At 34.5% G+C, this 12,567-nt stretch overlaps 1 protein-coding gene across 1 annotated transcript in view; it reads right to left on the bottom strand.

The window, feature by feature from the left end:
• The window catches only part of Bbox1 (butyrobetaine (gamma), 2-oxoglutarate dioxygenase (gamma-butyrobetaine hydroxylase) 1), a 57,247-nt gene that overhangs the window by 15,846 nt on the left and 28,834 nt on the right, over nt 1-12,567 (bottom strand). The gene's annotated exons all lie outside the window — the stretch shown is intronic.

Below are 12,567 nucleotides of genomic sequence, written 5' to 3'. Positions count from 1 at the left end.
AGAAATATTGTCCTTATGGTTATAATAACAGTTTAGGAAAATCCTAAAATGTCATCTAGCCTTCACTGTCTTCACTTATAAAAATCAGTGTGCCAAGAAGGCTGCTGTTGATTCCTTATGATTTTAAATATTTATTTGCCCACCCCAAATCCAATCTTCCATGGAAATATGGTAGAAATAAATTGAAGCATAGTTCATTGGCTTATGTAGAAACTATTTTTTAAAGTACTGTTGTGAGGTCTTAATGAGATGGTATATATTCATGTAGAGATTGATTTGATGTTGTTCTAAGAAAGGCAATAATCCAAGAAGATTGCCAAGAACTACCATGATGAAGTGGAAGTTTGGGACCATATGCTCCTAATACTGAAGATCTAAATGCAACACGTCTTAATACAATGGTACAGACTTACTTACAGCAATGCAGGTAATTGTAAGTAGAAATGTTTTGCTTTCACCAAAGGTACTCTTTTAAACAAAAGTAAGTATCCTCACTCAGCTAGTCATGCCTTATTCAACATTTCATTAGGACATTCCCTTATATTTATTTATTCAAAAGTTTTGTTAAAATCCAATATTCTTCAAATTAATAATTTTGAAAATATTTTGTTGGATTGCTTGGAATGTTGGTTAGCTATATTTACCAAGACCTATAAGACTAGTATCAGACATTAGTGATATTGATAGTTTGTAATGACAAAAATGAACCTTTTATTGCTTATAGAAATTTGGAATATAATTTTTGGGTTCATTATATAGTCAATCTTTGTGTCCATTTTCAATTGTTTTAGCTATTTGACCTTTAGTAATAGATTTTACATTCTTTTGAATGTTCATACTTAGGAAATGTGTTCATACTTAGGAAATCATACTGATTAATTTGTAATCATTCCTGTTTTGTGATACTTTGTATATGAAAAACTTTCCTATGTGCATAAAACTGGATTTATTATCAACAGCAGAGACAACCTCCAATCAGCCTACTACAAACTCTTCTCATCAGATTACACAAGAGTGCCTTATTTTCAGCATTATTACTCATCACATTGGACTCTGAGCAAAATGCCCAGATACAAGCTTTATTTTTAAAATTCCAAACTGGAAAACAATTTCCTAGCTAGAACAAACCATATTTTTAGCTTACAATCTGAAGGAATTACTATTGCTTACTAGTTACAATTGTGCTGGGTACAATCATTCACAAGAGCTCTCACTATGTATTTTTCCGTTGTTACTATATACCAGGGCATAGGAACTGAGATTTGGAAGTGAAAATAGACACAGTGCTTGTATTACATGGAAATAACATCCTACAGCAACAACAACAACAAAAAAAAAAACAAGCAAAATGTTGTGTTTTATCTGCCAAAGAATCAAGTTTAAAGTGATTGAAGATATAAAGACTGAATGGAGATTTAATTAATAAGTGAAGATTGAATGGGCTTTACCCAGGTAAAGAGAGTGGTAAGGGTCATTCCAAGAGGAGAAATAAGTGGGGAGTCTTAGTGGAGAGAGAATGTTGCCTAGGAGAACAAGTGAGTGATGTCTAACATGAGCTGGGGTGGGGACACTTTTTTTTTCCTCTATGGCTGTTCTTGGCTTCGCTTCAGATTTCTGTTTCCCTTATTGTCTTGTGAAATCTTACAAAAACACTTCGTTATTTTAGGAAACTGAATCCAAATGTATTCCTTTCTGGTAGCTTTTAAATCACTCCCCAACTATGTTGTTTGGTAGAGACATGTATGCTAAAATAGTAAATTGTAGTATTTTTCTTGATTGTCTATTAATGGCATTTTAAAATCTATAACATGTATTCTATGTGCTTTAAAACCACAAATAATTTTGTTTGCAATTAATGGTATTGTCCATTTTCTAGGGCATTTTATTTTGCAGCTTTTGTTTGTAATCAGTAGTTGGCAAAATTTCTAAACTTGTATTTTAAAAGGTCACCTAATTATTACAGTCAGTAATTCACACTGATTCACTTCTGAAATTAGGGCTTCATTCCATTTTTAAAATGAAGGTTGGTATCCATCCTTCAAATCTAGATGAACAAAATTCCATACTTGGAATTTTTCTTAATTCATTGAGTGTGGAAATCTCTGTGTTATATATATATATATATATATATATATGTATATGTATATATATACATATATATATGTATATATATATACATATATATATACATATTTATATATAATGAAGATTCTAGGGTTATGGATATAAGATACTTCTTAATATTTTTTTCTGAATTTCCTTTATAGAACATCTAATTCCTACCTAACCCTGTGGACAATATCTGACAAGATTTTCCCATGAGCCTTAAAATAAAAGTGGGTTGAAAAAAAACACATTGTAAAACCACAGAGCTCTGTGGTATCATATCATCATCTGTAAAGGAGGAAATAGAAGGAAGCAATGGTGTTCATGAATATGTGAAAAATTCCCTGACACACACTCACCAGTGAGGACAACACGGCATTTTGAGGATGGCAGCAATATACAATTCTGAACAGCTGGTATAGGTATCTTTGGTATGGGATCAGCATATTCTGTATCTCATGAATTCTCACCCTTAACTATTTCTAGAAACTAAATAAAGCAGTTTCCTGTTGTAATAAAGCTGCCTCTTGGTGAAGAAAACTCCATAGCAAATAAACATTGTCAATGAAAACAAAGCAGAAAGACAAAAATAAAGTAGAAGCATGCGGAGTGAGAGCTGAAAACCCTAAATTTGAAAAGGTTTCTGGTTCCTGTCTCCTCTTAATAGTAAAAATAACAGCACAAAAATTAGCAACAGAACTATTACTATGTAAACTTAAAATTATTTTAAGGAAAATATAATGTAAGTAGCAAAATACCATGTCTATAGACAATAACTGTCTCAGCAAATATCCCCCACAAGATGAAAAATACTATCTTCTTTATTCTTAACCTCTATTGCTTATTTATATGTACTTTTAATAAATACAAAAGTGTTTTAGAAATGGCACAATGTATGAGGAATGAGTTACGCTAAGTAGAAACTCAAAAATTTGAAAATAAATGAAAACTAAAGGAGATACAATGTATAAAACTGTAAATGTATGTAAAGATTTATGAGAAAGATACAAGAAAGCAGGCAAAGATTTAATGTATGCATAATAGAAGACCTAACAGAATGAATCCAAAACAAAAGAACAGAATAAGTACTTGCCTACAAGATGCATTGTACTAAAAAATTGACATATTGAACACCAACCCCTTTGTACAACTACATAAATGTAATAAGAATACAATTTTGCAAATAAAAAGTTAAAAAAATAACACTTAAAACCCCTACATTTTTTGTTGGTACCTAGGTCTGAACTTAGAGGCTCATGTTTGTTTGCTTGGATGGTTTGCTGTTTGCTCAGTTAGTGCTCTACCACTTGAGCTATGCCTCCATTCCAGCTTTTGGTTAGTTATTATGGGGAAGTAGTCTCATAGACTTTTCTGACTAAGCTGTCTTCAAACAGTAATCCTCCATATCTCAGCCTCCTGAGAAGCTAGGATTATAGGTATGAAACATTGGTATTTGGGAAGAAAGATTACTTGATATTCAACAAACAAACAAAAAAGGACACATTGAAAGACCAAACTATATCCTCCCTGAAAAAAAATACTGCCTCAGAACAAACAACCAACACTATGACATAATCAAGGAAAATGATCTTGCATCTGGGTGAAATACCAAACTACTTGTAAAGAAAAGTCATCAAAGCCTTGTAGAAGTAGTAAAGATAGTATGAGCTAAAAATGCTCTATTTAAGTAAGCCAATTTTCAAGTGTAAATAAAACACTTAAAATGCTGTCAACATTTCAGAATTCAGGGAATATTGTCCCCATGAGCCCTTCCTGAGAAATTTACAAGGGCACGGGTGTCAGATAGCCAAATGAATAGAAATCTATTAACACAGGATTTGTGCCGAGGAGTAAATTTGTATTTATTGAAACTAATTGTCAAGGAGAGAAAAAAGAAAAGGTTAAGAAAAGAAGAAATCCAAATTGAAGTGTTGTAAGATGCATAGGTGGCTGCTGATTACTGTAAACCAGTACAGTGAAGAAGCAAATGGCAGACATTGCATTTGGGGCTTCTTTTGGGTTGGGACACATACATGGATATTAAGAGTGGCTGCCAATACTGCATTTCTTGATTTGAATGGTTAAAAGTATTTGCTTTTATAATAACTTATCAAGTGATATTTTAACTTTATGCGATTTTTCTGTGTCTGTATTAAATTTCACCACGAGAACACAAGAACAGAGAGTAGAATGGTTGGTAACTATTAAGTATGATGGAGGAAAAAGGTAGATCTGGGTCAACAGATATAAAATTTTCATATATTCATATAGCTCATATATTCATGATATGAAAGATGGCAATAATTGATTGATAATGATGAACTGCACACTTGAACTTGGCTAAGAGAGAGTGTAACAAGTGTCCTCAGTGTGTGTGCATGTGTACACCCATACCCATGGTAAACCTGAGTTAATGGTATGCTAACTTGTTTTGAATGTTAATCATTTCTGTTGGCATTCTTCCAACCTCAGGACCTCAGCTACTCCCTGGGGCACCCTGTAGCCCCTAGCACTATCCATATCTGAGCTCCTCCCTGCCCTAGAGTTCCTGCCAGGATATCTGCCCACTTCCACACTCCATCCAGATCTACCTGTTCACGCAGAGTACCTCCTTTACCTCTAGCCTGAGAGCTACCACCTGGATAGGGGCAGACCCCGTATTTCTTTCCTATGGGCAATATGGCCCCACTAATAAACCTTAGAATCCTTCTTGCCCTGCACATGCCTGTCTGTGAGTGGTCCCCTGGGGTGGCTGGGATGGATTCTTACAATTTCATAGCATACTTACTTACAAAAACATCAGATTACATACTGTCTCGAAATAAATTTTTTGTCAATCATCTGGGAAAAAGTACAATTGAATAAAAGGTGTTGCTGTGGTTTTTTAAAATTCTTAATGAAGACAAGTAGGACTAGCAAGATGTCAACTACCCCTTACCTAAAAGCACACAATCAAGAGTTAGAAAAATTTTCTCCAAAAGGAGTCTGAAGGTACTATTCATTATGGATACACTGAGTGAAATTCATTGTCAAAATGGGAAGATCACAGGCTCTTAGTCAAAGAACTCTGGGTTTCATCTTAGGTCTCCTTACCTCAGTTCCTTACCTGTCAGATAGTGATCATAATTCTTATCAGATATTTCAAGATAATACCTGTAAAGAACTGAGCTGAATATATCCTGTAACATTATTTCTTCTGTCCCAATGACAGTGGTTTGTTTTGGCTACAAAATGTAACTCAAGAGGTTACATGGATGGACCTATGGACAAGTAACTGCTTGAATAGTTACCTCAAGTGGTTTCTAGAGAAGTCTGAGACCCAGAACTTACTTTTCCTTCCATTCATGAGATGACCTCATACTCAAGTGGTTTTGCTGGCAGTAGCACTAATTACTATGAAACTCAATACCACGAAGGCAACCTCAGGGACTGGTTTCTGGCTGGTAACATAAATGGGTTCAAATGGTTCTAGGAACGTAGCTTGTTACCCTACTTAGAAAACCCTAATATGATTCTTGCACACATATTCTAAAGGCTTTCTCCCCCTTCTCTAACACTCTATGTCAGTACTATATTTAAAACAACTCATTAAGAAGTCCCAGCATGGGCTTTTTACAAAGTAGGATAGGATTACAACAAAATTCAGAACTTAGACAGGATTTCTTTGTTTTCCTCCTAACTATGAATTGCTTCTATTTTTTTTTTATTTTCCATAACTGACAAGTCAATTTTACTCAAGGAAGGCTGTGTGGTTTTCTTAAGCAATTTCTTGGCTAGAATGTTCAACAAAATGAATAAACTTGTTTTCTCTCTCCTTGTTCCATCCCCACAGTTCAGAAGTGTTTTCTGGTAACACATAAATCAAAGCAGTAGTTGTTTCAGTTAGATTTGGAGGCAGTGCTAATAATGGTAGGAGCAATTTCTAAGGAGCCAGTTGCCAAAGACTAAGGGTGTTTTTCACTCATCCAGACCCTAATAGGAATGAATGTGTGAAATGCTGTTGAACTGATTTACAAATGTCTTTGAGAAATGCTTACAGAAATCCAGTGAATGCTGGGAAGGCTATAGAGAACTCCCTAGAGGCCTTTTCAATACCACTGTTTACTGTTCTGGCTGGTGAACTTGACAAACAGCTCACTAGAAACTATTTTGTTCATCCCATGAAGTCTGAATGCAAGGTATTCTTGCAGATGCAAAACTAAGCAGCAGGTAGCAACATTTTATTTTTTTTCCATCAAACTTTTGCCCCAGGGCCTCAGGGCATAAAAGGTATTAAAGAACTCCTGAAGAAAGAGGATGGCAGAGCCTCAGAGAGATCTAGGAGGAAGTTACATGAAAAGCCTAGGTCACATTGTAATAATGAGATGTACAATGAACTTTATAACTTGTGATGGGGGAGGGAGGGAAGAGTTGGGGAGGTGGGAGGGAAGGGATGGTAGGGGAAAAACAAAGGGGGAGGTAATGTACGCATTACCTTACTCATGTAAGTCTAACCTCTCTGTACACTATTTTTACAATAAAAAACATATTTTTTTAAAGCTTAGGTCAACGTCTCACCTACAAAGATCCCAGAGCAAAGCCATGATTAAAACTGGTGTTCTTGTCGATTCAATGGACGACTCTGAACAATAATGAAATACAGATACTATGGGGTGTTCAGGCCTCCAATTTTTCCTAAAACTTTTGGGAAAGAGTATCATCACACATTTATTTATATTTTTCTAAAACAACTTGTGGCCTTCCAAGTGTTATTCAGCAATTATACATCTTCCAAAAATATTCCATATGATAAAATTTGATAACTATCAAGGTTTCTGCTTATTTTCTTTTATTAGTAGTTTTCCTTATAGCCTCTCACCTTCTTTACTTTATTCCTAAATTTAATATTTTAGAAACAAGGTATTCATTTTTAGTTCATTACTCTTACCCGTCTAACTCCTGTTATTCTACAAGAAAAAAAAGCATTTGTAGGGTTGGGAAGGTGGCTCAGTGGTAGAGCGCTTGCCTTGCATGCCTGAGGCCCTGGGTTCGATTCCTCAGCACCACATAAGCAAAAAGAAAAAAGCCAGAAGTGGCGCTGTGGCTCAAGTGGTAGAGCACTAGCCTTGAGCTGAAGCGCTGAGGGACAGCGTTCAGGCCCAGAGTTCAGGCCCACGACTGGACCCCCCCCCCAAAAAAAAATAAAGCCTTTGTAGCAAAAGCAAACAAACAAGCCCTGAACATCTGGACTCAGTTCTGGACATATAATAGTCTTGCTAGCTAAGGTTGAAAGTTTTGTTATCTTTTACTTTCTGATGAAGTGTCACTTTAGGTTGCTTATGTGGTTAAAAATTTAAACTAAAAACTGGTATATATCAAGAATGCTAAAAAATACATTCTGATGTGTTGACCTAATGGACGTATTTAATATCTTTGCATACATTTTATTTCACTACAATTTTATTACAAATTATAGAGAGTCTAGCACTGAGCTAGACCACCATTTTGGCCAGCAAGGAACTCAACCTGTCAATGATGAGATGCATATGCTTCAAATGTTGGCATAACTAGTTTAGTTCCATGTACAACAAGCAGATAGTTTACAACACGGTGGTAAATAACTTTAAAAAAACACACTAAATCCCTCTTCTCCAACTATCACTTTCCCTGTTTTTCTGTCACTTTGGTAACTGAGTATATGACCATAATAGAATCTTGACCTATCCAGTTTACTTGTTCTCCCAACTAATAAGAGAAGAAAATTTCAGGTCATGGATTTTGCCTTTTGTAAGATCATTTGAATGTCTCAATATTATCTTATGAAACTTATAGTCTTAAAAGACTTCAACCTAGTAAACAAACAGTATCTTACAACTTACAAGGGTGTTTTCTTTTTCCCCACAGCAATGAGAACTTTCAACAATGATAGAGAAATTGCCTGATTTTCTATTATAGGATGAAGTATTATTAGAGACCACCCAGAGCGGGAGTGGGGACAGAAAGTAGGTCTCTGGAGTCACAGAGGCTGTCAGATCGAGGGAGGAGGAAGCAGGGGGTGGAAATAAGAACAAGGTTAAGAATCAATTGAGCAAGGCAAGAAAAGCCATAAAAACAGCCACAAACAGAAAGATTTAATATGCATTGCCTGTCAACAGGATAAAAAGTTAGGAGATAAAAAAGCAAGGGAGATGCATGCAGATAAAAGGGGATATAGGAAGAGATGAGTCAGTCCTGACTAAACAACCTTGAAAGGGATTATATAGAGCTTTCTCATGGGGGCTCTCTTTGGATGAGCTAGTACTGAAGATATAATCCTGTGTTGGCTACAATTTTTTTTTTTTTTTTTACCAAAAAGGAGCTCATTAGCACAAAGGACAATGAGTTTCAGTTTCACTAACTCATGCTGTGAATGGAGAAGAATGGTATGTAGTAAAAATGGTTTAGCTTGAGATAGCAAATAGGGCATTTCAGAATCTTAACTAAAAATATTATTCATGTCATAACTTTTTGCTTTATGTAGCATATATAAATTTAGAGGGATTGGAATTGGTTCTACTAAAGGTAAATTTATAGTTGCACATGATCCCATTTGACTATACTTCGTACTATGTTGGAAGAGCACTCAGGCCCTTTGAATTATGGAGGGCAGTTGTTGATTACTCTGTTACTCCACTTGTAATGTCAAATATCTGTGGTTTGTGTTTCCTCTGCTCCTGGATTTTAATGGAATTTTTTATTGGTCTAGCTTATTGAGAGGAAACTGACTTTTGTGTATTCATATTTATCCGTATATACCAGTCATTAAAGATAATTCCCTGTAAAATAGAATCTCAAGTCAGTGTAGAACAAAATGCTAGGCAGAGTGCCTTGTAATACTGTTATTCAATTTTGACATGTTCTTTTATTGGCAGCAATTGTAGTTTCTTTGGGATTTATTCTGTAGAATACATACTTGAAAACATTCCAATGGGATATCATCATTGCAAATAGCAATATGCAGGCATAGCTTACAATGATTTTCTCATTGAACGAAACCAGGTCATAAAATTCTGATAATTTATTCAACATTATCACCTTTCCTTAAAGGGTTCCAGCAAGTTATTTCACTACTAATTACCATTGTTACTACTACTACTACTACTACTACTACCACCACCACCACTACTATTACTATTACTATTTGGTGAGAGAAGAATGAATCTCTTTGGCTTCATTCAAAGGTTAATATCATGCTAAAAAGTCATCTTGTTACATCTTGCTTTCTATCTCTCTTTCTTCTTTCTCTCTCTCTCTCTATATATACATATGTATGCATATAAATATGTATATATATATATATATATTTGATAAAATTGCAGGTCCAGTGGTGTTTTATTTTTTCCATCCTTAGCTTTCATCATCAATGCATTAAGCTTACTGAGCATTTCTCATGTCTGAGCACACACACACATGTACAACAATAACAATGACAACAACAACAACAAACCGTGTAGATGATGTGCTGACAAAATAATGACAAGTATCTGAAAAAATGCAGACGTGGAAAATGACGTGTACGTTTCTCCCCAAGTTGATTACCATTTTGATTTAGTTACACATAAGTTTATAATTATGAAATGTCATAATAATAATGTCTGCTGTTTGTTTGTCTTTAAGAAAATCTAGACAGGAATTTAGTCATTAAACATTTATGCCTTTCTACTATCTATGAAGACTGCATGAATTGTTGGAATTTATTGTGTTTTGTTCTTCCAACCAACCACTTAACCATTGATATGCCAACTAATAACTGAACATAGATATTCTTATTTCTTATTTTAGATACATGCATTTTAAAATTTCCAAATTAGAAACTTTATGTGAGGGGAAAAGTGCTGGTTTAGTAGGTATTCATTTCCAGAGAGGGGTACCACCACTCTGAAGTGGTACCACCAACAAACTATTCTTGATTTTGACGTGGAAGCAAGATCCTCCGCAAAATTCCTTGACAAATCTTAATAAAAAATAGAGTTTAACTTGTTACCAGTTTTCTTTCCCTATACCTCTTGCATTTTTGGAAATCCCTCTCCATTATTTATTGTCTGTCTTTACTCATTTTACTCACTCATCAATTATTTTTCAAACAAGAGAAAGACACATTGTTAATGGAAAAATAGTAATCAGAAAGATAGGGACATGGTTTAAAGTAGCTACTGTTTCTCTTTTGAAGAAAAGTCAGATCCAGACATGAAAACATAGAAAAAGGAACAAAGTTCTAAAAATGTATGTATTTATGAGAGTTCCGAAGCTTTTAATCACCCAAGTTCTACTGAAATTGAAATCAGCTCGTGTTGAAGTAGTCCTTCCTCTAAACCAGTGATTCTCAACTTTGGCTGCTTATGAGACTCACTTGCCAGGTTTGAAGTCCTGCTGCTCAGGTCATTTACAATTTCTATTAAAGAAACATCTCCGAAGAAAGCACCTAGATGTCTATATATTTTAAAATATCTTATTCCAATGTGCAACCCAAATTGTGATGTGCTTTTGTAAGTGTTCTTTTGAATAGGAGAGGATACTCCTGAATATTCCTTTAACTTTCACATCACCCAACCATTAATATCACACTCTCACATTTGTGAGAGAAAAAGTAGAAAAGAGAGAGAACTTCAGAGAAAATATTTATTTAGCTCAAAACAACAGCAATCACTGTCAAATTCTTTTCTTCAAGTCTTCAAAGTAGGGGATTAAATATGGACAAACACATGGAGGAATTTTTGGTGAAAATAGAGGTCAGATGTCAAAAATGTATTTCTTGACATATATCATTTGTGAGATTCTGGAAAAAATGTGATTTTTTTGAGGCAAGCAAGATAGGGTAGAAACAACTTCACTTAGATGGGAAAGGTCTTGGATAAAAGAAGTGGATATGTATTAGTAGGTTTTGGTTTGTTTTGACAACAGAACTTCAGTATTGATTGCAATAAATGTCACAATACTAGATCTTTGGCCAAGTTAGTAAACCCTTTTATGGGACTTGCAGAAACAAAACAAACACAAGACAAATCATAAATTTGGATTAGGATCCAGAAAGTAAGATGAGTGGGTAAGTGGGCGGAGTTAGGAAACTTCCCAAAAGAGCTTTCAAGATTGATCACTGTTTTGAAATTGTGAAGTATCTAGAATAGATGCTAAAAGTTTATTACTGGTTTATGAAAGCTATAAAACAATTTAGAGGAATTTAATTTTTAATTCCAGTATCTGAAAGCATCTTTTCAGGTACCTCTCATTTTTGATAGTGAAATATGAAATAGTGACAGACAAGCTTGGATTTATATATTTTAATTCCATTATTAATATTTGCCAGAACTTGAGTTGCAAATAAATTCATTGGGCTTGCGATTCTTTAATGAACTGGAGGCTAAAATCTATTTCAGAGATCTTAGAAGAATTAACACATATTACACCAATGGCTATTAATAATTTCAATTATTTCCCTTCTATTTATTTATTGTTATAAATTCTCAAGCACCACTACTTCTTGCAAACATACTTTTTCTGGAAGGACATACTTTTTCTGGAAGGCAAATATGTTAAATATGGTATAAGTAAATTCTTAGGGAGGGGGTGAGGATTGAATTGTCCAGGTCTAAATCTTCTGACATGAAAAAAGAAAAACAAAAACAAACAAATAAAAAAGTGTGCAAACTATTGAGGGCAAGTAATTGAACATTCTTGATTTTTGTTTATCCATGACAAGGTCTTGTGCTAGATTAGGGATGGCAAACGCAAATGTTCACAAGATCCTTGCAGTTTTGGGGTTGAGAAGAGGACTTAGACAAACACTTTAAGGCACTCCTATCCTTATGTCTAACAAATATTTGACATGCTAGGTTTTAGGCCAGCTATTCAGTTGTTGTAAGTCTTGAGTTTTCAAGAAAAAGAAAATCCATATAAATTTAAAATCTCACAGTTTTTAAGTGCTGGCAAAGAATTCCATTTTCTTTCAACATTATGTGAGCCAAAGCAAAGACATCTCAAAACAGCTCATGTGCCACCAGCTCATGTGCAAACTTTAGATTTTGATGGTCCTTTTCAATTCCTGTATTTGCTGGTAATTGGATCCACCTTTCATGAGGCACTCACCTTAGTGATGAGAAATTCAGTTGTACCCCTCACTTCAAGAAAAATGCTTTCTGTTGCTAATAATGTGGATTTCGAATGCTATTTCCTAGGAAATTTTATAAAACTATTTTTACATAGTAAAAATTAATTATATTTATCATTAGTAAAGCTCACAGGCTCAAATGTCTACACATTAGTTTTATCTTAACACATCTTGTGGCTAGTTTTAATTCACCAGAATCTAACTTTGTGTTAACTCTTGAGAAATAAAACTTAAAAAAAACCTTAAGACATGCTTTTAAAGACTGTTAAAGCAACAGAATCTTCTATCTTATCTGCTATGAGCAAAATTAACCCTCGTGTGTTGCGAACAGGTCCTTT

This window comes from Dipodomys ordii, unplaced genomic scaffold, assembly GCF_000151885.1.
Source record: "Dipodomys ordii isolate 6190 unplaced genomic scaffold, Dord_2.0 Scaffold46, whole genome shotgun sequence".
Lineage (NCBI taxonomy): Eukaryota > Metazoa > Chordata > Mammalia > Rodentia > Heteromyidae > Dipodomys > Dipodomys ordii.
Note: the sequence above shows the minus strand (reverse complement) of the source record. Positions and strands in the feature narration are given on the sequence as shown.